At 42.3% G+C, this 26959-nt stretch overlaps 1 protein-coding gene across 2 annotated transcripts in view; it reads right to left on the reverse strand.

Annotated features, from left to right (window-relative positions):
- Window positions 1–26959, reverse strand: part of LOC137141807 (CUGBP Elav-like family member 4) — a 440181-nt gene that overhangs the window by 400695 nt on the left and 12527 nt on the right. The gene's annotated exons all lie outside the window — the stretch shown is intronic.

A 26959-nucleotide genomic window follows, 5' to 3' on the forward strand; every position in this document is an offset into this window, starting at 1 on the left:
CTGAAAAAAAAAGTTTCAGGTCAAACAAAGGGTTTTATTTTGATTTTAAGGGTTATTTTTAAAACCATTTTTTTTACAGAAAAGAAGATAAAATTGAGGTAAAACTCGAAACAAGATGTCACTTGGAGTCAAAATGTTTCATCCTAAAATGTCATCGTTTCGGCTTTTCCGGCTTTTTTTTTAACACAAATAATTTGGCGAGTTCAACACAAATTTGAAAAATGCTTTGGTCGGCTCGAATCTGCATTTTTTGATGAAAAGGTTTGACCTGAAAAATATTATGCAGCTCTATGTCTCCACCTTTTCATCAGAGGGAGAAGAAAATCCCTTATTTCTTCAGATTCCCCACCTTGCCGGGAGTATCTAGCTGCACCGGACGGCGTCTGAGCCTGTAGGAAGAAAGCATGCCTTTGGAACAGCTTTCTTTTAGCTCTTGCCTTCCCAAGAGCACAGGGACAGGAGAGCAGGCAGCGTGGGCCACTTGCAAAATGCTGGGTTGTACCGTCCGGTTGGGAATTTAAACTTAATATTATCGTCACTTGTCTGTGGTAGCACTGCTAACAGGGTGTGGCTGAGTGCTGAGCATCCGTGTTTCCATCCTCACTACAAATTCCTGCTCTTCGGATCCCCCTCCAGGCTTTATCCAACTCTCTGCTGCTCCCAGCATACCTTTTATCTCCTTCTTTTGTGTTGTTGTTGTTGTATTTAAATTCTTTCTCTTGTTCCAAGTTATAATGGCAGACTCCAGTGTTTGCACAGGAGTCTCTGCTTTGTCCGCTGGCACCACGTGGCAGACTAATTAAGAAAGAAAAAGCTGCCATGGTGCAGTACCCCACTGCTTTATGATTTCCCAGAAGTATCATGGCCAGAGAAGCACAACCCTTTGTGTAAGGTTCTTTTGGGGCCTGACGCTTCAGTTTATAGGGACTCCTTGCATGCCCCTTTAAGGCTTATTAAGGAAACATTGTGTACCTTGATCACACCTCCCTCAACAAAATATTAATGATGGTCACCCAAATGAAACATGTAAATGCTCCTTAAGGCAATCAGGCCGGTGGGTTGTTTTTTTTTTTTTCTCTATTGGACCTGACTGCGATGAGGGAAGGATGAAGTTAATTCCCCCGTGCTGGTGAGGGAATCTGCTTAGCCTCTGGCATCAGTGTAAGATGAATTCCTTCGGGGATAGTAGCAGCTGGGGTGGGGGGGTAGTTCAATCTTAGTGGCGTCATGTCCAAAGGGCCAGTGGGAGAAATCTTCCTTGCCTGGTTAGGCTTAAAGAGAAACTTAACGCGAGGAGGATGACTAAAGTGCATTTAAAGCGAGTGATTTATGTAAAACTATAACCTTTATAAAATAGGATTAAGTGCCAATGTGCTTACATTTGGATGGGGAACGCTTGTTATTTGCCCTGAAAGAGTTATGGCCGATAGGTCCTTGCAAAGGAAGACCGAGAAAGAGACGGCGAGTCTCAGCTGCTTTTTTTCCCCCTTTTTTCATTAAAGCTACACATCATACAAAGTGGTTCCACAATCTGCGCGTCTCCGACAAAAAGCATCACATGAAGCCTAAGCATGGATTCCACTGCAGCTTTCTGTCTCTCTGCCCTTTCTCTGCTTTTTTTTTTTTTTTTTTTTTTTTGTGTGTGCATCCAATAAGTTAGATGGGGAAAATTTCATTTGCACTGTCTCTACATCTTTCTTTCTTTCTTTCTTTCTTTCTTCCTTTCTTGCTTATGGATGTGTGCTTGTTTTCCCCTCTGCAAGATAAAGTTTTACACATCTGTGTAACGACAAGCACTTTTTGACTTATCTCTAATCTTCCCTAGGTTCAGGATTAATAGCCTAGTTTGAGATCAATAAGTACAGAAAGGGAAAGATATGGCGGGGAGGAAGAGCCAAATGTCGGTGGAATAAAAATGAATTGATACGGATCAGTCCGTATTTTATGACTCTTAAATTGTTGAATGGACTGTTTTGAAAAAAAGGACAGCTTCGCTCTTTGTTTTAAGCCCCGCAGATACCATTTGCCTGTTGCTTCTGATCGGATGCTCAAGAGCTGTCTTGATGATGGATATCCTGGATATAAGGTGCATGCAGTCAAGTTAAATGATCAGGCGGGCTGCTGTGATGGTTAGTGATGAGCAGATATCAAAAGGCTCAGTTTGATAAGGCCCCAGCATTCAGACGGCAGAGTCCTGTGGACGCTGAGATTTTACAAAGCTTTCTAACTTTTCGAGAAACCAGTTTGGACTGAGCTGGGCCAGGTCAGTTTCTTACATCATTGGAACTATTCCCTATCCTTGCTTTGGACCACCTTTCCCACCTTGGGCCCAGATCCTCCAGGGTATGAAATCAACTCCCATTGATTTCAATCCTAACTACTGTGAAATCTCCTGCCACGACCTGCTGGCCACTGTGTCTAATGCCACTGGTCACCATGGTTAACAAGATCAAATCCAATTATTAGGCAAAGATGTGGTGTGATCATTGAACTGCATGCTGGGACCTCCACAGTTCTGACACTGAATTGTTTCCACTTTCTCCTTGGGAAAATCACTTATTTTCTGCCTCACTTTCCCCATGTGGAAAATGGATTAATACTTGCCTATAATAATTGCCATTAGAAAGTCAACGGCTATCACACCACAGTATCTAGGACCATTATTTCCTTTTCTAAGTTTTGGGAAAATACTGTGGTATCTCAGTTATTGTACCCTAGTGGGAGGATGGTGGGTAAACATTGACTTTTAATAGCAGCCAATGTATGGTGCTGTGAGTGTTAATTACTGGGACTGAATCTGCTCTTCACTTCACTATTCCAGTTTCAGCCCAAGTTTACACCACCCGGAGAGGAGAATCAGGCGCATTGTTTGTAAGACACCATAAAGACTATGGACCTGAATCTGATCACACACCGAACTTACACTGGTGTAATACCAATGACTTCACTGTAGTTGCTCTTGATTTATATATTGGTGCATATGAGGACAGAGCCTGGCCCAAAGATGCTCCTAGATATTAGCAGTAATAATTAATTTCTAGGCTGAAACCTAGCATGGCATGTGTCAGTTACTGATGGATGAGTAGCAAAAGGGGTAGAGGGTCCATTCAATGTGAATCCAACTGAAGGCGGTGGGATTACTCACATGAATGACTACTTGCAGGAGGAAGGTTTTTGCAGCACTGGTCTCTGGAGATGCGGTTGCAAATCACACAGTACCTGGCTTTCCCATGAGGATATTCAGCCCTCCCCATTCGGACTGAGCTGGACAAAACATGAGAACGATTTTTCTTTCAGTGAATCTGCTTCATGACCTACCCCAAAGTGCAGAGGACTACAGGGAGCTCAGGATAGAAATACGTTAATCAGACTTTATCAAACACCCTGTCATTTGGATTTGAGATTTGGCGGAAGGCTGCTGTCTGTGGTCAATTTATTCTAAATGGTTGTTGATTTTCATTGGTGGATTAGTCCAAATTCTTGGTAGGAAACACAAACAAAGGCCTGTGCTACACTTAACACTTAGGCTGAGCTAGCTATATTACTCACGGCTATGAAAAATCTCATGCCCTGTGTGATGTGGTTAGGTTGACCTTTCCCCCACTGAAGAGACAGCTCAGACTCATAGACGCATAGACTCTAAGGTCAGAAGGGACCAATATGATCATCTAGTCTGACCTCCTGCACAACGCAGGCCACAGAACCTCACCCACCCACTCCTGTAATAAACCTCTAACCTATGACTGTGTTATTAAAGTCCTCAAATCATGGTTTAAAGACTTTAAGGTACAGAGAATCCACCAGCAAGTGAGCCATGCCCCATGCTACAGAGGAAGGCGAAAAACCCTCAGAGCCTTTGCCAATCTGCCCTGGAGGAAAATTCCTTCCCGACACTAAATATGGTGATCAGTTAAACCCTGAGCATGTGGGCAAGACTCATCAGCCAGACCCCTGGGAAAGAATTCTCTGTAATAACTCAGAACCAACCCTATTTCTGACACCCCTTCACAGGCCATTGGCATATATCTACCACCAGTAGTCAAAGATCAGTCAATTGCCAAACTAGGGTGTCCCATCATACCATCCACTCCATAAATGTATCAAACTCAGTTTTGAAGCCAGCTAGGTATTTTGCCCCCACTGTTCCCCTTCAAAGGCTATTCCAGAACTTCACTCCTCTGGTGTTTAGAAACCCTGTGTCTAATTTCAGGTTTAAACTTCATGATGGCCAGTTTATATCCATTAGTCCTTCTGTCCACGTTGGTGCTGAACTTAAATAATTCCTCTCTATCCCTGGTATTTATCCCTCTGATATATTTATAGAGCAATCATATTTCCCCTCAACCTTCTTTTGGTTAGGCTAAACAAGCCAAGCTCTTTGAATCTCCTCTCATAAGGTAGTCCTTCTCTGCACCTGTTCCAGTTTGAATTCATCTTTCTTAAACATGGGGGACCAGAACTGCACACAGTCTTCCAGATGAGGTCTCACCTGCACCTTGTATAACTGTACAAACACCTCCCTATCTCTACTGGAAATACCTTGTCTGATGCATCAGGGACCTTATTAGCTTTTTTCATGGCCACATCACATTTGCGGCTCATAGTCATCCTGTGATCAACCAATACGCCCAGGTCCTTCTCCTTCTCTGTCACTTCCAACAGATGCATCCCCAGCTTATAGCAGAAATTCTTGTTATTTATCCCTAAATGCATGACCTTGCACTTTCCACTATTAAATTTCATCCTATTTCTATTACTCCAGTTTACAGGGTCATCCAGATCCTCCTGTATGATATCCTGATCCTTCTCTATACTGGCAATACCTCCCAACTTTGTGTCATCTGCAAACTTCATTAGCACATGCCCACTTTTTGGGCCAAGTCCAGTAATAAAAAAGTTAAATAAGATTGGTCCCAAGACTGAACCCTGAGGAACACCACTGAGGAACGTCCCTCCAGCCTGACAGTTCACCTTTCAGTATGATCCGTTGTAGTCTCCCCTTTAACTAGTTCCTTATCCACCTTTCAATTTTCATATTAATCCTCATCGTTTCCAATTTAACTAATAATTCCCCATGTGGAACCATATCAAATGCCGTACTGAAATCTAGGTAAATTAGATCCATTGCATTCCCTTTGTCTAAAATATCTGTTATCTTCTCAAAAAAGGAGATCAGGTTGGTCTGGCATGATCTACCTTTTGTAAAGGTATGTTGTATTTTATTCCAATTACCGTTAACCTTGATGTCCTTAACTACTTTCTCTTTCAAAAATTTTCCAAGACCTTGCATACAACTGAGGTCAAACTAACAGTCCTGTAGTTACCTGGATCATTTTTTCCCCTTTCTTAAAGATAGGAACTATGTTAACAATTCTCCAGTCATACGGTACAGCCCCTGAGTTTACAGAGTCATTAAAAATCCTTGCTAATGGGCTTGCAATTTCATGTGCTAGTTCCTTTAATATTCTTGGATGCAGAATATCCAGCCCCCCAGTTTAGTCCCATTAAGCTGTTAGAGTTTGGCTTCTACCTCAGATGCGGTAATTTCTACCTCTATATCCTCATTCCCATTAGCCACCTTACCACTATCCCCAAGCTCATCATTAGCCTCATTAAAAATGGAGGCAAAGTATTTGTTTAGATATTTAGCCATGCCTAGGTTTTCCTTAACCTCCACCCCATCCTCAGTGCTTAGTCATCCCACTTCTTCTTTCATTGTTTTCTTCCTTTTTATATGGCTATAGAACCTTTTACTACTGGTTTTAATTCCCTTTGCAAGGTCCAACTCTGCTTGGCTTTTGGTCTTTCTTACTTTATCTCTAAATGTTCTGACCTCCAAGAAGTAACTTTTCTTGCTGATCCCTCCCATCTTCCACTCCTTATAGGCTTTCTGCTTTCTCTTAATCACCTGTCTGAGATGCTTACTCATCCAGCTTGGTCTACAACTCTTGTCTTTGAATTTTTTCCCCTTCCGTAGGATGCAGGATTCAGATAGTTCCTGTAACTTTGACTTGAAGAAATTCCAAGCCTCCTCCATCTTTAGATCCATGAGTTCTTCAATCCAGTTCACTTCCCAACTAATTCCCTTAACTTTTTAAAGTTAGCCTTTTTGAAGTCAAAGACCCTAGTCACAGATCTATTTTTGTTTATCCTTCCATTTAGTTTGAACTGAATTAACTCATGGTCGCTCGAACCAAGGTTGTCCCCTACAACCAGTTCTTCTATGAGGTCCTCACTACTCACCAACACCGAATCTAAAATGGCATCCCCTCTTGTTGGTTCAGTAACTATTTGGTGAAGGAATCTGTCAGCTATTATATCCAGGAAAATCTGGGCCCTATTATTACTACTTGTCCTCCAATCTATATCTGGGAAGTTAAAGTCTCCCGTGGTCACACAGCTCCCAGTAGTATTTACTTCATTAAAAGCCTTAAAGAGCTCTCTATCCATGTCCAAATCAAATCCTGGTGGTCTGTAGCACACCCCAAGCACTATCCCAGGGGACACTCTAGTAGTTTTCTTCCGCACTGTGATTTTTACCAAGACAGATTGTCTTATCAATTCCATCTCTTCTAATCTCTTTACAGTCTACCTCATCATTGATATACAATGCTTCTCCACCACCTTTTCCTTTATATCTGTCTTTCCTAAACAGCACATATCCTCCAATGCTTGTACATCAGTCGTGACTACTATTCCATCATGTTTCTGTTATCCCTATAATATCCGGTTTCACTTCCTCTACCAGTAGTTCTAGTTCCTCCATTTTGTTACCCAGGCTCCTCACATTGGTGTACAAATATCTTAATTTTTGCTGTTTGGCTTTGCTCACGTTCCTTACCTGGTTTGGCACAGTCATTCTACTGCCAATATTGCCTATTAGACTGGTATCTACACCACCCTTCCTCCTAATGTCCATTCTGCTCCCTGCTGCTCTGTCCTCTCTTACTTCATTTTCCTCCCTTTTTCTCAATGCTAAAATCAGGCATGGCGATTACCTGGGCATCTCCCAACCATCTCCCCCAACTCCCTGGTCTAAAACTCTCTTAATCAGCTGTGCCAGCCTCCATTCTAGCTGACAAACTAATTCTTCTGTTGCCCTAGCTGCAGCCTCTCGGGTGGGTGGATTCCCTACTGTGATAGAAAAACCCCTCCATCACTATAGTAAGTGTCTACCCTACAGGCAGCTGCAGCTGTGTTGACATAGCTCCGGTAGTGCAGATGCACCCAAAACCAAGGGCGATAAAGGGAAGATCACTGATGCCCCAGCCATTCTGGCTGTGGTACCCAATCATTGAATCGTAGAAGATTAGGGTTGGAAGGGACCTCAGGAGGTCATCTAATCCAACCCCCTGCTCAAAGCAGGACTAGCTCAAAAGGCAGCTGCTGTATTGAAATCCCCATCTACGGGGCATTCCCGACTTCCAGTATGTGGAAACATTTGCATTCGCGTTAGCACAACATCGAGCCTTTACTTATTCATATAGTTAAAATTGTTATCTGTATCTAAGCCCCAGAGATGATATATCTAGTTGTCAGCAGTGACCTGATGATAATAGCGGTACAATTTAGTTACAATATACAATATCATTAATCATCCAGATGTAGCGTAAACAGAAGAGACCGTTTCCTAAAGTCACGCCAGAGGTGGGAGCTGGGGTGAGGAAGGGCTGCTTGCTTACAATCACCCAAGTAATGCAAAGGTTCTCCGAAGGGAGGCGGGCAGGGTGGAAAGTGGGGGAGAGCTTCTATCAAAATCAGAATCACCTTCAAGGATGTACATGCCTCTATTTATTAGCATTATGGTACATATGCTAATAACAGACTGTACACCATTTCCGAGCATTAACATCTGCTCAAAGCAACAGACTTTCACTTACGGAAACTGATTTAAACTCCATGAAGCAGATAAACACAGAAATCTAAGCAGGTGGCTGCAACCGAGGAAGAATTCTCAATTCCTGCATTCAGCCAATGAACTTCACTAAAGCCGTAATTAATATTCAGATAACTATATTCCAACATGTAGAATAAACAAGATCATTTAAAGGATGCAAATGTATTCTGGGGACGGGGGGTTGGATGGGGGTGCAGAATGCTTTGAATATAAATCCAGACTACCCCATAATTTCCCCTGGGTGCATTTTGATGGGCATAACTAAGAGGACAGTAATAATATTACAGCAAGTCCAGATTCAGGGTGCAAAACTGACTCCTTTTGTGGCTTTAAAATGTGCATCGAGACAGTGATGAAGAAATTTCTTTTCATTCACTCAGTGCAGGCCCAAGCCCAATACAGTGAAGTCAATTCCATTGTCTCCCCCCCATGTATTACATACAGGGAACTTACTTGCCTATCCTGCAGTTCTTCCAAATGCAACACCCGGTGTTATCTTCAGTGGGAACCCCCATGTGCAGAATGACTAAAGGACTGGGTCCAGTGTGTGCGTGTGTGTAGCTAGTTTAGATCTCAAAGTGCTTTACAAAAGGAGAGCAGGATCATTATTGCCATTTTGCAGATGGGGAAAATGGGCACAGAGCAGCGCCGTGTCTTGCCCAAGATCACCGGTGAAGCTAGTGGCAGAGCTGGGAATAAAACCCAGGTCTCCTGTCAGGAGACCTAGCTGAGAAGTGGTACATAAAGGAAGAAAATAGCAGGGGGGGGGAAAGAATAGAACAACAAAATTGAGAGCTTGAAGGGGCAAAAGGCATAAAGAATTGGCAAGAAAAGCAAACAAAAAAGAGCAAGGAAAGCTGCACCAATTCAAGGGCAGGATTTGTTTCATTGCCGCCTACTGCTCGCCCCAAATCCTGTGCTCTATCAGTTCATTTGCCCACTGGGCATTTTTTCTTTAAATCTGCCCCTGAGCAAGACCAAGTTCTGTTGACCTTCTGGCCATGCTGTAAGGCCTATCTGCTTTCCCAGACTTTCAAGAGGGAGGCAGGTTCAGGAAGGCAGAGATAGTAATTGATTATTCCTGATAGGCTGTTAGAAGGAGCAGAGTAGATAGCTGGCTGTTGCTGCATTGATAAGATTGGTTATTATTGTTAATCACCTAGCAATGAAATTTGCTCCTGTGAAAAGAGCCTGGACAAAGACTGTGCTCTACTTAGCCCAAAGGACTATCTACACAACATCAAATTTCCCCCAGAGAGCAGTGAATAGGAACTTTTCTAAAAACCCAAGTAAAATAGAGGCACGGGCACAGAGTTTCATTTTGAGCACTGATAACAAATCTCAGACAAAACCATCACAGGCAACTGTCTGCAACACCCGAGTTTTACATGTTCTAAAACCAAATAGCAGGCACTTGAACTTGGACCTGGGCTCTGCTGAAAGACTGGATGGACTTTAAAACTAACCCTGAATTGCCAGATGAAACATGAAACCAGGGTGAGTTTTACATTAGTTCTGCTTGTGTGGAAGACATTTCACACAGCTCTAGCTGTTAGAGAGCCCCCAGGAGTTGTGTGTGTGATATTTCTCTTTATCTGGAGGGGGGGGATAGATCTCCATTACCAATCCCAACTGCTCAAAAATCATCAATATGGCCTGAGACTAAGAGTGGTTTAAAATCGGCTTTAAAATCTGAGATTGGCTTAAAAATCCTGAGATTGGCTTAAAATTCATGAGGTTTTTTTTTTTTAATAACTACATTTGGGGTTCTTTTTATTTGCCTTCTGCCTTTCAATTAGGGGTAATTGTTTTCAAGCTTTTCTCCATAACTGTGAAGGCTAGAAACTTACCTTTCCAAAGAAATGAAAGCTGAGGTTCATAATCACATGGCTCCAATAACTGGGTCTTTAAGATAAACAGCAAATATCACGAGATGCAATGCAGTCATGAGAGTTCAACTTCGGAATAACTCCGTACACTGAGTGCATCCCTGAATAAACAGTCAGTTGCTTTCTTTTGTCATTCCTTTACCAACTCTTGGGATCTAATTGTGAGTCTCGTGTAATGTGGTGTCTTTTCTGTTATCTCCAGCTCCTGGGAGCTTGTGAAAGTGTGAGAATTTCAGCTTTCATTAAAAAGGTAATTTTCTAGCTCTCATGTTGGCTGAGAAAAGCTGGAAAACATGAACCCTAAAAGGTCAAACTCCAGAAGGCAAATAAGAGACCCAAAAGTTATTTTTTTTAAACCTCATGAGTTTGGGGCAGTCTGATTCTTCATTTTAGAATGCTTGCAGGGTGGGTGGGGGGGATGGGGTTGGTAATACTGCTTTATTAGACCTTTAAACCTCAGCATCCTGCAATCCACATACACCTTTCAGGACCAAATCTAGCAACTCTATGGCCTTTGGAATAATTATACTAGCTCCCTCTGCTGTATGTATCTGACATAGCGAGATGTTACCATGAGACTTGAGGAGGGAACCTCAGAAGGTTACCAATAATAATGTGAGTACCTTGAAATTTGCTGCTAATAATCCACCTTGTTTTATTTTCACAATCCAAACAAAAACATACTTAAATTCTTACAGAGGATTCTGGGTAGTGCATCCAACAGGCATTTTCTGTACTAAGAAGTAGGGCTGGGCACATAACATTTTCCCCATCCTGTGAGAATTTTAGAGATTTTAATAGGATTTCCTTTTCCAAATCAGGAAGGAAAGGCAAAAATCTCAAAACTTTTCACCAACTGAGAAACCAACATTTTTTTTTAATTCAGATCAATAGAAACCTTTTGTTGTTGTTGAAATCATTCTAAAACATTTGTGTCAATTGTGACCTTTTTCTATCTTTATTTCGTATAAATGTACTAAAATTTCAAAACAAAAGGTTGTTTTGACTCAAAAAATCAGTTAGAAAAAGTGAAAACAGGACATTTTACATAATTTCAAAACTTTCTTTTCCAAAACCTTTTTGATGGGAGATAAGTTCAAACTGCCCCTCTTTCATGAACAGTTTCAGCTTGTATGAACTGGAATTTTTTTGGTGAAAAACTTCAGTAAAGAATTTTCAACCAGGTCTACTAAGTAGTAGTATAATCTGAACTATATAAGAGCACAAATTCTGCCTTACCTTACACTCGTGCAACCCATTTGAATGAATTGAGATTGCACAAGAATAAGAACTTGATCATATGCTCACTGAAGTCAATAACAAACCTCCCATTGACTTTAATTGTTCAGAATCAGAGCCTAACTGAAGGCAGATTGTATGAGCATGGTAGGACTTTAAAATTATTAGCTTCCATATGTTTCTGTGTTTTGTGGTATTTAAAAACACTGTTAGAGGCATGCAGAACTTTTTTGAAAATGTATTCACAGGCATTAGTTATTTAGGAACACTAACAGCATGCAAGGTTTTTCAAACACAATTATTGAGCTGTTTTTCCTCGTGCTTAATTGTATGCACTTGACTAGCTCCAATTGACTTCTTGGTAGAAGTGAAAAGAATCAGTCTGAAAAAGTGTTTAATCCGCAATCAGAAGAGGGGAAAAAAAGGAATGTTTTTAACAGATTCCTACCAAAGTGTATTGTATCAACTTTCAGGAAAAGCTCATTTTTCAAAAGCTTTTAATACAGTGCAAAATAACTCCTAAATGCCAAATTAGAGTGATAGTTTGTCTGCAAAATAACTGAGTGAGAAGCATAAAACTTAAATAAGGACCGTATATGTAAAGCCAAACTTTCTTCAGAACAGCATCAGAGTTATCATTTTTGAAAAATCCTCCACAATGTGATGTGTATTTTGTCAGCCATCTTGTTTTCTTGAATTCTCTTGTACATTTGCACATGTGCCCTGTTTTTCAGACACCGGAGCAGTTTATCAGCTGATCAGTTGATGCTATTTTACCCAATCCAATTTCAGGAGGAATAAATAACCATTATATCAATATAGACCTCAATCCTGTAAACTTTTACAAATGTGCCTAAATCCAACATGCAAGTAGACCCATTGAGTTTAATGGAAGCATTCATATGGTTAAAATTAAACATAAGAACATAAAAACAGCCATACTGGGTCAGACCAATGGTCCATCTACCCCAGTATCCTGTTTTCCAACAGTGGTCAATACCAGGTGCTTCAGAGGGAATTAAAAGAACAGGTAACCATCAAGGGATCCATCCCGTTGCCCAATCCCAGCCTTTGGCAAACAGCAATCCCTGCCTATCCTAGCTAATAGCATTGATGGACCTATCCTCCATGGATTTATCTAGTTCTTTTTTAACCCTATTATAGTCTTGCCCTTCACAACATCCTCTGGCAAGGAGTTCCACAAGTTAACTGTGCATTGTGTGAAGAAATACTTCCTTTTGTACATTTTAACTCTACAGCCTATTAATTTCATTTGGTGACCCCTAGTTCTTGTGTTATGAGAAGGAGTAAACAACACTTCCTTATTTACTTTCTCCACACCAGTCATGATTTATAGACCTCTATCATATCCCCCTAGTCATCTCTTTTCCAAGCTGAAAAGTCACAGTCTTATTATTCTCTCCTCATATGGAAGCTTTTCCATACCCCTCATCATTTTAGTTGCCCTTTTCTGTACCTTTTCCAATTCCAATATATCTTTTTTTTTGAGATGGGGAACACAGATCTGCGGGCAGTATTCAAGATGTGGGAGTACCATGGATTTATAAAGAGGCAATATGATATTTTCTGTCTAATGATCTAATAATGATTCCCAACATTCTGTTAGCTGAACACATATATAAGTAAATGTTTGCAGGATTGGGGCCACAAATGTAACAAGATTGGTGGGAAGTTGTGAAATGGTTAGAACAACTCCGTCGCTGAATTATTGTATAACTTTGCAAATATCAACCTCTCTTTCCCTTCGTTTACCAATCTGTAGAATAGGAATGATAATACTTTCCTAACTCACATGAGCATTGAGGGACAAAGCACTCTGAAATCTTTGCTTGAATGATGCTGTAGATGTGGCAAGTAGCAAATATACCAGACTAGACTCAGGACATGAAAAGATTAATGCTCTGGCCCAAGTATTCATCCCTTAAGTTTCTTTCTTGTTCTGTTGACTGCCTATTAGTTGCTAATCCCTATGGGGATATTACTGAACAAATAGCTGTTGGACAAAAATAATCACAAGGAAGAAAGCCATAGAAAAAAACTCCCCTAACATATATGGGAAAATATTTGGAACTAATACTATGTGAAACCAATTGCAGGTGTAATGATGAAGGAGGAATAAGCCCAGGAATCTCAACTTCTCTGTATAGGTCAATGGAAGAGGAAAATCAGCACCTTCCAGAATCATATAATCATAGAAATGTAAGTCTGGAAGGAACTGCAAGAGGTCGTTTAGTCCTCCCCTCCCCTGCCCCATCCTGAGACTGGCTTAAGTATACCCACAAGGTTCTCAGCATCCTCACAGAATCGGTCCCCAAAAGAAACATTTATAAAAGCTCGTTTTTTGTTCTCACGCTGGCAGGCAAGAGACAATTTCCTGTTTGGGTACCCGGGTGATAGCTGCCATCTTGGCCAATACATGGGATTGAGCCAGGCACCTCCTGAGATAACCGGCCAGCCCCTACAGCTGGTGTCGCTAAGGGTAAGTTCACATTGCAATTAAACAACAGTGGTTGGCCCATATCAGCTGACTCAGGCTGGCAGGGCTCAGGCTGTGCGGCTATAAAATTGCAGTGTAGTCATTGTGGGCTAGGGCTGGAGCCGAAGCTCTGTGACCCTCCACCCTTGCAGGGTACCCGCACCCAACTGTCTACATTGCAATTGTATAGGCCTGCAGGCCAAGTCAGCTGACACAGACCAGCCGCGGGTGTTTGATTGCAGTGTAGACACACACCCATGGAGCCCCATTCAAGTCGGCGCATTGTCCCCATAGAGTTCATTGCCTGATTCGTATTTATTTCTATGCACTACCTGCTAAATAAGGTGTTTGGGTGACCTAAACCTTTTCAAATGAGGTATCATTTTATTATTATGCTCTGAAAAACAAAAACGCAATGGCTATGTCCCAGAAATCCCTCTCTTTATATACCCGTTTTGCCTTTGATTGCTTCCACCCTGGATTTATACCTCATTTCCATGCAATGATTAACACTTGGCTACACGGTGAACAAAGGAAAATAGCTTGGAGTAGGCTGGTTTAAAAATCCCTGTACTCTGATAATGCTACAGCCAAGGGAAGATGTTCTGTAATTTGGGAACAGTCCTATATATAGTAATATGCCCGAGTGCCTCCAGGGACCATAACCACTCACAAATTTCACGTATTACACAGAGGCAGAGCACAACTCTCTCCTCTCTCTCTCCCTGTTTCATGTGGGGACAGCTCCATTTCTTGGAGGCACATCCCAGGATTCCAAGCTGCTGCTTTGACCGAGAATACCCTTTTGTGAGAACAAATTCCTTTCTCTATTAGGATGCCTTGCCTTCTTGGGAGTTTGCTTAAGCATTTGTAGGTAGATTTTGCCTGGTTTCTACTTATTTTTGTAGGGGGGGCGGTTAGGAAAGCTGTTACATAACTCCTAATTTCTCTCTGGCTAAAGCTCCCCACTGGGAGTTAGCAGACCTGGGTTCTAGTCCAGCTCTGTCACTGAGCTATCCTGTGATCTGAGGCAATTCTCTTCATCTCTCTGTGGTTTTTTGTTTCCCCTTCCATCCTTTTTCTGTCTTTTGTATTTACATTGTAAGTTCTTTGAGTCAGGAACTCTTCCTTATTATATGTGTGTACAGCACCTGGCACAGTGAGGCCCTGATCTTGGTTGTGACCTGCAGGAGTTACCGTAACACAAATAACGAAAATAAATGATTCTACTTGAATAGTCCTGCAGTTACAATGATAATGAAAAAAACCCACTAAGGTTATAATGCACAGTTTTAGCACTTAAAAGACACTACCATTATTGATCTACTTATGTCAATATTTATTCCTTAGTTACTCATTACATTGGCACTGCAGCTCCCGATCCTGCTAACATTGAAATCAGTGGCAAAAGTCCCATTGATTTAGCCGGTGCAAAATCCAGCCTTTAATCTGTAATGTAATTGCCAATATGCCTTTGTTTTTATACACAGATATAACCACTACAACGTAAAAATACAACTATTATGTGCACTTTGCTCCAATTTCTGTAACTGCAAGGAAATCACACTTTATTACTATTTACTGCGTATCAACAAGTCATTCCTCACCACGGGAGAAAACAACAACAACAATTTTTAAGAAAGAGTTATAGTTAAGAAAGTTCAATGTACAATCGTTTAGAGATGCCGGTTGAGACTGTCTATAAATCGTAATTCTTAATAATGTATAATGGTGCATTCTCAAACTAGAAAATTCGCTCTGAAAAACGCAGTCTTAACCCCACCAGTAAAGACCACAATACGCAAATACTCTCATTAACATTGCCTTTCATGACAGAGAAAGTGCGATGCTTATATTGTATGCGTAACCAATGAGGCCAGTGTATGCATGTCTAGTTCAAGAGCACTGCAACTATAGCATAGGTGGGGTGAGCTTGGGAATAGTTTACTTGCACTGATGAGCAGTTATTCACAGAAATTGACTTCAGTGGGGCTGCTCCCATGAGTAGCAGCTAATCAGTCAGAGTAAAGGATTCCTTTTCTGGCCTTTAATTAACAAGATTTGGTGAGGAAGCGACGTCATCAATTTAAAAATCACATTTCTGCCTTCTGTTGTTGCAAGCTACACCTACAAGTATTTGACTAGACCCTGCGCTGGTGAAAATCATTGAATGGAGTTGCAGGAAATTCCACCAGCTGAGGTGGCCTGTTACAACGAAGAAAGAGAGAGAAAAAGGCTCTAACATTTTGAGCGTCTTTATTTTGTACCTTGGACAGCACTTCGTGTCTCACCGTCTGTCTCACCTTCCCCTGTGTAGTCACACCCCGCTGCGGCAATCATTTACACACATGAATAGCATCAGTGGGGTGACTCATGGGCAGGCAGTCAAGCACATGCATATTTGCTGGCTTAGTGTTGTAATCAGTCATTTTCCTCTGTTACTTGTGTGGGCCCGAATGGGCAGGTTGGCAGAATGACACTGGTGCTCCAGTCAGGTAAAGTGACTTTAGTTATTCTACCCATCCCAATTTGTGTTTTTCTGGACTGGAATCCTAGTCCCCATTCCTCCGAGCTAATTACTGAACCACACTTCCTCTCGCCTGTTTTTTTTTCCCCTGGCCTTCTTCTAATAAGAGCATTAATAATTCCAAAATCGCTCCAGAAGACCTCATGACAAGGGATGCTTCATGTGGTTTTGTGCAATGCAGAACAGGAAACCAGGCAGCAGTGGAGGCTGGACAGCTCGTTGGGCTGGTGATGAGATAAAGAGCCTCTACTCAAGAACTGATTAAACTTTGGTATCATTCATCACCCACCCAAAGTTGTTACTACCTGACGGTTGCGTGGTGACCTGTGTGAAATGACGTGGTGGTTCCCGGCCCAGGTGTCCACACCACAAACCTGATTGCCGTTCACTGCCCCTCAGGCCAGGTCTACAATGCACCTGGGAGTGCGCCTCCCGGCTTGGGTAGTCAGACATGTGGTGTGTGGAGGTGGAAACATGGGTGTCAGCTTGGGCTAGCTACCAGTGCTCGGGTGGGTTTGTAATGGGGTGGCTAGTCCACGCCACCACCAGTGTCAGGACATCCACAGTGCTATATTTATCACATTAGCTTGAGCAGAACGAGCACACGTCTGTCTACCCGGGCTGGCAGCCAGCTCCCAGCTGCTGTGTAGACACACCTTCAGAGCACCCCGGGATTTACTGGAGACTGAATTCCCATCCCATCGCTCCCCATAAAGATTGAGGCGAGGAGCAACATGTGAGGAGCTGCCTGATGGGAGGAGCTTGTATTGCGGCTATCAGTGGGCCGCTAGTCAGTGGCTAGTCAGAGGCCACTGGGACTGTCAGGTGACTCCTTCCATGAGCGTGAAAGGTTAACAGTCAAATCTGAGCCGGCAACCGTGCCCCAAGGATGGTGCCATAGCCCCGGGCAGGAGCACTAGAGCCTTCTTGGTTGACTCTGCCAGGAGCTAGTGGGGTGTTCACTGCTGAAATAGGACCGAGCCTCGGTATGCATGGGATTTTTCAAGCACACTAGTGTCCCTTCCGCACTGAACCATGGCTCTGCAAAGGCTAATTTACCCTGTGAAATTATGCTGGAATAGCATGAAACATGAAAAATCACTCCCTCTAGCTGAGATTGCTCCACTGACAAAGCCCGCAGTGTGGATACAACCGACAGAAGAGTGCTGCTAACACCCTTCCTGGAGGGGGTATTGCTGGGCCAGCAGAACTCCTTCTGTCGGCATATTCTGTGTCAACACTGTGCCAACACAGCTATGCCAGCACAAGGCCTGTACTGCAGACGTGGTCTGAGTCAAAGGCAGTTTCCCAAAAGGCCAGACTCGTCCGATGTTTTAGTAAATACAGGCAAACGGTGCCCAGCAGAGAACATGGAGGATGTGGAAAGAAACAGGGAACAGAGACATCCGGGCTCCGGTGGACTTTCTCTGTCCTGGCAAAACGAGGAGGTTTTGAGCAGCAGAGGGAACGGCACTGTGTGGCTTGGAGACAGACTTCCTGTACAGCTCATTTGTTTACACCCTAGATTAAGAACAGCCTCCAAACACGTTGATGATACTGCAGTGAAGCTAGCCCGAGATGACATAGGCCCAGTGCTACCAGGGGAGTAGGCAAAAGGATCATTCCCCTCTCAAATGATCTTCAAGGTGCCCCAGATTATTGTAAGGAAGACCCAAATATGTAACAGAGTTATCCAGTATTAAGCAGTGTACATGACAATGCCAAAATACTGATAGAGTAGCCAAATTTTACTTCTAAACTCTTAAAATCCAAATTTTCCGGGGATCTAACTCGTCCTCTGGACTCCTGGAAGGCTGTTTTTTTAAATACTGACATCCAGGGCCCCGAATATGCCCTCCTTCCCCCCCCAGCCATGGGACCTAGAACTGGCCCTGAGGGGACACAGTGAGGATATTAATACGAGGCAGAAGCTGTGACATTTATAATACACAGACAGACGGTAGCAGTTCCCAGCCAACACATCTATTTCATGTGAGTGTGTCTGGTTGTTTTAAGGCTCTTCTAAAATGAAATTTCCTTGTGTGTGAGGGGAAAAAAAGATTCCTACAAAATGAATAAAGTAACTTCCTTCCCCCTGCCCAGCCCTCTCCTCCCCCCAAATAATCACTGTACAATGAATGAGTGAAAAGCCAGTGTCACATCAAAGCTTCTCTGAGGAGAGGTTTAATTTACTGCCCTGCTCTGTTGGTTTTTTTCAATGGAATGAAGGAAGAAAAGGGGGCAGGGAGAAAAAAAATTAGGAACGTGGCAGTAGATTGAGAGACAAAGGGTTGATTTTTAGAAACACAAGAGGCCTGATCCAGCAAGCATTTAGTGAGACACGTAGACCCCTTGAAAACAACTCCTTACCTGAGCAGGGGTTTGGAGGGTTGAGTCCCAAGTGGTAGAATGATTACAAGTGGCCTTTGTATCTGAAACTGAATGAAGTCAAATTCTGCCCTTCCCTGAACACACACGAAATTCTATTCAACTTTGGATGAAGCCCAAGCAGTGATGCTTGAAAAAGCTCTTGAAAACATGCAACCTGTTTGTAATTTACAGCAACGGGTACGGGATCTTTTGGTTTGCGTGTGCGCAAAAACATCAGACTGGGTGGTGTGTGCAAATGTGAGGCGTGAGTCATCAAGCAACGAGTCCTCCCTGGAGAGACAGTGAAAATGGTCCATTCCAAGATGCGAGCATAAGGTGTGTGCATCGTGTGCGGCAGAACCGATAGGAACAAGCCACAATGTGGCAGCATTGTATCTGGTGTGTCGGAGAGACGCTGTGAGTCAAGCTGTGCTGACCTTTGTCCTTCCTACATCAAATCCAGGCTGATTTATTAGGAAAGGGGCAATGCTCGAATAGACATCCTAGAAGAAAAGTTTATTCCCAGACATCAGTTGCTCAATCATTATCCCCAGCAAGAGAAGACTGAAATAGGAAAGGAGTTTAGTGATTTCACAGGTCATGCTTCAAATTAGGTGAACCCCCTTCTTGGTCCGACAGCCTAGGGTCCATCCTGGATACTAGGGAATATCCGTTCATACAATAACTCTAGGACTGAAAAGACGTGTCTTCCCTGGTGCTTGGATGCTGCAGTAATACAACTCCTAGCAGATCTTGAGGATCCCTGATCTTTTTACAGAGGAGAACGTATCATTCTCCCCATTTTGCAGCGAGTAAACTCAGGCACGGAATGGTGCAAGCTGCCAAATTTGCAGAAGTGGCCACTTATTTTGCGTCCCCAAGTGGAGACGCCTCCATGTCTCAAGCCAGGCATCCACCACATGGAGGCAGCAAAAACTATAGTGGCTACTTCTGAAAACTTGCTCTAAAAAGTGACTTGCTCAGGCTGACGTCGTGAGCCAGAGGCAGAGTTAGGAATAGGACGCACATTCTGCTGACTCTCAGCTCCTGAGGGTAGGATGCAGCAGCATTAGAAATATAAAGACGAGTGGGCAAAACAGAAAAAAAAAACTAGTGATGAGAGAAATCCCACAAGGTCCCGAGGTAGGACAGGGTTTGTCTAAGCCCCAGTAAATTGGGACACTCGTCTGATATGAATACAACAATCGGTCAGCAGAGGCAGTTTCTTGTAAGACTTGTAGTGCTTCCTGATTCTGTAGAAGAAGCCCAATGTCTGATTTTTCCCCCCTGGGAGAGAACAGTCCCCAGGAGTCAGAGTAAGGAGAAAAAGACATAGTTTGTGTTGTGATTTTAGCACACAGCAAACATAACACTTACTGCAGCATCTGGGGGTGGGTTGAGGGGGAAGAAAAGAAACAACAACCTGATTTCATCTGAAGTATTGTTTAACACTTTACTTGAGAACGCTGACAGCTTCAGCACAGCTGTGTCCCCGGTGGACGCACCCTGCTGGCAAGGTGATAATGTCTTAAGACTATGTATCTGGGAAAGTTATAAAGGGGCAGGAGTTCCTTCTGGCTGTATTAAGGCAATATATATATATACACAAAGTAAAAGACCTGGTGGAAGGTCACTTTGATGAGAAAGTATTTTGGCTTGATTTCAGGTCATGGGAGGCTGGGATTTAGGGTAACATATTTGGCATTTAGGGATTTAAAGTAACATATTTGTGCCATTAAAACAAAGTGCTGCCTGCTTGTAAGTAGACAGGTCTGAGAAAAAATAACATGGATCTGTGCACCCTGAGCATTGGGGATGAAGATCCAAATCTGTATTTAGAAGCTGGGCCCTATCTCCATAATATGCCAAACCACAATCCCAGATCCAAACATCCCCATTGCTCTTCACAAGTGGTGACCTAGGTCCCAAATTTGCAGCTTGAGATAGTCTTTGTTCTTCAGAAGTTTTGGATCACGTATCTCAAGAGGTCTGGGAATCCTCATCTACAGACTGGTTTTGATCCAGTATAACTATGTCAGTTAGGAGTGTGGGGTTTGTTTGTTTTTAACCAAAATAGTTATACCAATACCACCCCTAGCATAGGTGCAATTATACTGGTCTCATACCTCTTCTCCTATGGCAAAAAGCCATACCACTACAAGCACCTGTCGGTCTGGGCACAAGGGTGCTATATCACTTTAATTACACTGGTACAATTAAAGCCGTGTGATTTCTGTGTGTAAACAAGCCCTGAATGTAAGAGCCAGATCCTGAAAGGTACTGATCCTCATCAACTCCAATGGGAATTGAAATTAAGACCTCAGTGGGAGATGAGGGCCTCAGCCATGCAGGATCGGGCCCCTAGAGAACAGAAATTGTGGCTGCTTCATTTTCTCTGCTATCTGAGAAGGGGTCCTGCCTTATATGTATCCTCCCTAAGAAGGACGGAGAGCTAGAAAGAGGGGGTCACATGTGCAGAACACAGACTGGTGCCTACATAGCTGGGGCATAGCCAGCCTAGACGTATCTAAAACAAACAGATAGTTAGGACTGAAAGTCAAATGCTTTTGTGTTGTAACCTGGGCTTTGACCCTGATTCTGATGATCCTCATAGCATAGCACTTTAACTTCCCTGCCTCCGTTTATCTCTGTGTGAAAGGGGGCTGGTTACCTCACATGTTTACTGCAACGCTGACTCCATCCACGTTTATGACACGCTGCAACATAAAATGCTCTCTCTCTACCGTACAGTCGTGTTGTCTGTGTTGCACTGGAGTCAGCTTGTCTTTTTGCTGCCCCTGCTGGAGCCCCCCTAGAAATGAGCTGTGCAGCGCTCCTTATGCTGTCCCAGTCAACCTACATTTTAAATAAACTTTTTTCCATCTCTCTCGTTCTGTTCTTCCAGAATGGGCCTGATTCTGATCTAATTTGCATGTGCATAATCCCAGAAGAAATCAGTTACGCCAGATTTACACTGTGTAACCGAGAGTGGAATTCTTGATCAAGGAGTCCTGAGTAGGAAAAAATACTAAAGGCAGCTTTATCTTGATGGCACGGTTTGATTCAGTAAATGTAAAGCACGTGTGTTATATAATGGTAGAATAATCTACAATATTGCAGTCTCCCAGACAGTGAAAGCTTTCCCATTTGTAAAGAATTTTTTTTTAAATAAGTACAGAAATATATATTTTCTGAATAGAGGGCTTGTTGCAGGATTTTTTGAAAAAAAATTCTGAACTGTGAAACCTAAAGTAGGGCAATACCCTTCTTTTCAACAATACCTTGACTTCCTCCAGTCAGCAGATGCAATATGCATGGGATTCAGAATGATCCCATTAAAATTCATTAAACTGTGTTTGCAGCTATTTAGTAAATTTTGAAGAAAAGAAACCTATTGCCTCTTCTGCTCCCTACTATGGCCTATTTGAATGTAATTAACCCTTCATTCATGGGTCTTTCTATCCAACTAATCTCCCACCTCATGCCTTCCAATGCATTTTTAATACCACAGCTAATACCACCACCTAAAATCCCCCAGCAATTGCTGCGCAATGGAGCTCTTTGCAGAGGCGAGGTATTGTAAATCTCCATAAACAGTGCTTGGCTGAACAGCAAATTCAGATAAGTGATGCGTTCTTTTTCATGTCTTCCAGTTACAAACAGGGAATGTTCTTCATTCTTCAAGGTAGATTTTTGTCAAGGATGAGGCTGCATTCACGCCACCCCAGGGAATTTAGGTGGTAGATTCAGGAATGTTTGGTTGGGGGGATAAATAAATAAACCATGGCAATACACATGCAATAAATTAAAAAGCAAATAAGTAAGAAAGACTTGCAAATCAGCTGGGAGATGTTATACTCTGTGTCATCCTCGCTCACAGAATGTGTCTCCTGCAATGCAAAGAGTCCAGGCTCAGTACTGGAAGATGTTGAGCCCCTATATCACCTCTCCATTACAGGACTGGGCCCTTATTTAAGGAGTTTTGTGGGCAGAAGGAATAGGAGGAGAATGGGGGCGTTATTTAATCTTCAATAGAACTGGTCGAAATTTTTAATGCAAAACCTTTCTTCCCTCGATGACAAATGGCTTTTTTGTTCAAAACAAAACCTTTGATTTCGATGGAATTTTGGCAGGGGGATTTCACTGACAAAATGAAAACTTTGGATGAGAACAAAAACTTTTTTGTTGTTCTCATTGCCATGTTTTTGCAGGAACCAAAACCATTTCCTGATCTGCTCGGACCTGACACTTTCTATAAGGAAAGCCAGAAAGGAAGTCTATCAAGAGAGAGGAAATGCTGCAGAGACTGTAGGACCAGTCGTGATGTATTCACAGTCCTGAGGGCATCCTTTCCCATTACAATAGCTTGCAGTCTAAAGTGCATTATTTCTGAGACACAAGGCTATGCTTTCTCACCAGATCTCAGGAAACTTCTACTAGTTTAGATCTTTCTTATGTATCTGAGATAGGCCTCAATGCCCCTGATCCAGCAAAGCACCCACTGATTTCAGCGTGGCTACTCATGTGATTAAATTAAGCATGTGCTTTGTTGGATGGAGGCCGATATTCCATAACTACATTTAATCTTTAAAGAGATCTGTATCCATCCTCATGGGTACATAGCTATATAGTACATCGATCTGAAAGTACTCCATGTGTGCATAAGGGTATGTAATTTGTGTTTCTCGTTGTATTTTATTTTATTGAGCCCTGACTGTGTGCTCTTATTCAGTGCAGGGCAAACACAGAAGAACCAATCCCAGTCCTATCAATTCAAATGCAGGTATTACAGTTTATGTGCCGGACGAATGTCCGGTCTTAAAGAAGCAGGATGCCAATTTTAAATATAGTATTTAACTTGTATCCATTATCACTGTAAGGCTTTGCAGAATAAGTGTGTTCTCACGAGAAAGCAGGGATGTGATATGGCTATAAATTGTTCTGTCAGTTGTAGGTTTAGGAAACCCAGAGCATGGGGTTGCATCTCTGACCATCTTGGCTAATAGCCATTGATGAACCTAGCCTCTGTGAACTTGTGTAATTCTTTTTTGAACCCAGTTATACTTTTGGCCTTCACAACATCCCCTGGCAATGAGTTCCACAGGTTGACTGTGTGTTGTGTGAAAAAGACTTCCTTATGTTTGTTTTAAACCTGATGCCTATTAATTTCACTGGGTGCTATATGAAAGGGTAAATAACACTTCCTGTTCATTTTCTCCTGGTACAGAAGCTGTTCCGCACTCCTAAACATTTTTGCTGCCCTTCTCTATACTTTTTCCAATTCTAATGTATCTTTTTTGAGATGGAGCGACTAGAACTGCAAGCAGCATTCAAGGTGTGGACGTACCATGGATTTATAAAGAGGCAATATGATATTTTCTGTCTTATTATCTATCCCTTTCCTAATGATTCCTAATGTTCTGTTAGCTTTTTTGATTGCCGCTGCACACTGAGCTGAGGTTTTCAGAGAAATATCCACGATGACTTCAAAATCTCTTTCTTGAGTGGTAACAGCTAATTTAAACACCCTCATTTTTTATGGGTAGCTGGCATTACGTTTTCCAGTGTCAATCATTTATTGGACCCCAGGTTCCAGAGATGGAAACTGAGGCATAAGAATTTAAGGAGTTGACCAGCAAAACTCTCAGAACTAGGTGACTTGATGAATGTTACAGAACAAGCCAGTAAAAAAAGCAGGACTGGAACCGAGGAATCCTTCCTCCTAGTTTCCTAATCCTACAACTAGAGATTATCACATCAAAGAAAAGATATAGATATGAATGTCGTGTAGAAAGCTATAGATTAGATATGTGTGTGTGTGTATGCAAATAGTTCAGCACACTGTTGTGATGAACAAATTATAAATGAAGGCATGAAAGGGTCCATGTATGCATGTACGGCATAATGCTATAGTTCCATGCATGTACATCTCTACTGCACTGAAAATACAAGTATGAATTCACCTGTGGTTTAAATGTTAGGGACCAAAAAATTAATCCAGGAAATGTTCAAGCTGATCTGATGTAGTGGGTTGCAAAATCACTAAAACAAACTAGCTGGAGTGAAGCACTACATCCAAGCCACTACTCTTAGCCTGAGACCAAAAATCAAAACAAAAAAGAAGCCCAAATTATTATTCTTATTATTTGTGAACCGAGGTGAAAAGCTAAAGGGTACACTGCAGCGCACACAGATGCTGATTAGCTGGAGATTATAATGATGATGTAATAAAAATTCACTTTGTCTATTAAGCTGCACCAGGACAATCAGAGAGAGATTAGATAAAAATCAGAAAGAATGAATAATAGAAGGGAGAGGGAAAGTCATAAACCATAGCTCCCTGAGAAGCACTTCATCCCAGAGTACCCCTTCAATCAGAATAAATAAGTGTTGGAGCATATATATACTATTCATACGTATACATACACACACATATAGGTTATAGGTAGATTTGTGCAAGATGTGTGTGTATATAGATATAGATATAACATTTATCCACCTATATGTAAATATGTACACATAAACACAATATATACACACACACTTCTATCTACCTGTGTGTGTGTAGGTGCGCATATATATATATGTATATATATATATGTATATATGCATAACACATACATACACATTTCTTTCTGCATATGTATGTATCTTACATTTGTGCATAAACCTTTATATATACAGACTCACAAGTACATGATAGATAGATAGATAGATAGATAGATAAAACAAGTTTACTTTGCTCACAGCAAACCCCAGTCAGACGGCGATAGGAGAAAACTTTCTCCTCCAGAGCGCTTGCTTGACAGAGAACGGTGCCGCTGCACATCCACCGTTGGTTCAAGTTTACTGACCATGTTTAATATTTGATTAAACCTTTGGCATAGCTGACTATCCTGATCTGAATAGATGATCCGACACTTTCCCTGGTAGTAAAACCAAGCATAAGTAATAGCCATCCCCTGACTAGCGCTGCCTTGTGCATGCGACTTGAATTTTGCTGTCTCTTAAGAAGCTGCTAAATGCTTCTGGATTCCTTTCAACTGCGCTGTGTTTTCAACTGGCCTTTACGAAAACAAATAACAAACCATGAAATATATTAATATGCCCCAGACTGAAAGGTGGGGCAGTGATTTATTAGTAGCCGAGGGAGAAATCCCCCTCCTTCCAAACTCTTCCTTCCCTGGGTTTAAGTATTTTTCCTATCCTCCTCCCTGTACTTTTTACCTGAGGTTTGCATTATCCTTTGCTAAATACATTAAAACATGCTCAACACCTAGCTGACAGCTTGGAGCTGTTTGTGCAGTTGCCCACACAAACACACACATACACCAGAACCAGCAATTTTACAAATAAAACATACTGGCAGAAGTAATGGATGGCCGTGCAAGCCTCTGTAAGGGAACCTAGCTAAGGGTAACAGAAAGCAGTGAGCAGATCTGCAGGATCGGAGTGCATCGACTGTCACGGCTTATGAAACAGCCACTGTTGCCTTCAGAGTGGATAGTAGAGAAAGGTGATTCTAGTTTAGGTGCTCTTTGCACTGGCCTGCTAGATCAGGAGATGCCCAGTTCCTCAGCACAGACATAAGCAAAACCTAATAATAATAATAAATACTTTGCACTCAGACAGATGCTTTCCACACAAAACTCTTTGCAAACCTGGGCATCCTGATTCTCTTTCTTACACACAGAGAAATTGAGGCACACATTGGTTTAAAGACCGTACACAAGATGATGGAGGTGTTAGGTGGGAACATAACCTAGCTTTCCTGATTCCCAGTCGCTCCCCCCCCCCAATATAAGGCTATGCGGCCTTCCTTTTCTGGGCTGTTTTGTTTGTTTGTTTTTTGGGGGGGAGGGGAAGGAGGGTGATTTAAGATATTAAAAAGCTTCAGAACTACAGGAAAATCTGATTATAAGAAGCAACATCCCTGCCCTGCAGGGAAAACACAATTCAGTGTAAAGTATATCAGGGATCATTGCTCTGCTGTTGATCTGACTTAAAAAAAAATGGTGACATTGTATAAGCCTTTGATTTATTGTATTCTTTTTTGATCTTCAAAAGAAGACACAGAGCCTTCATCCTCTACACTCCTTCCCTCCTTCACTGGGACTGGTTTCTTTGGCCTGGATGGGCAGAGTCAGATCCTTTCTAATGCCTACCATGGCTTCCACTTGGCCTAGCCAGAGTGGTGTGTCTCCCACATGAATACTGAGCATGCCCCCAGCCCTGCCTGCTTGGTGGAGGGCAGAAAAAGCCAGGGCACAAGGCTAGATGGGAGTTAAGCTGCAGATCCAAGAATAATGGAGTTAAGCCAAGAAATGGACACAGCGCATGCACAGTGGCTGACCAGAGCATAGAGTGAGAACTGAGCTTGGATCAGGCAACATGGGCAGCAACATTGTGGTGCTTGGAATCTGCTCTGGACAGTGAAAACCTGGGAAATGGACCTGTGGGAGGGGAGCACAGGCCTGGGAGGAAGCGAATGTGATGAGCGAGCAGGCAGACATGAGAACTGGGTCTCCAAAACAAGCATG

This window comes from Emydura macquarii, unplaced genomic scaffold, assembly GCF_026122565.2.
Source record: "Emydura macquarii macquarii isolate MOO-44397 ecotype Brisbane River unplaced genomic scaffold, CSIRO-AGI_Emac_v2 contig_3114, whole genome shotgun sequence".
NCBI lineage: Eukaryota > Metazoa > Chordata > Testudines > Chelidae > Emydura > Emydura macquarii.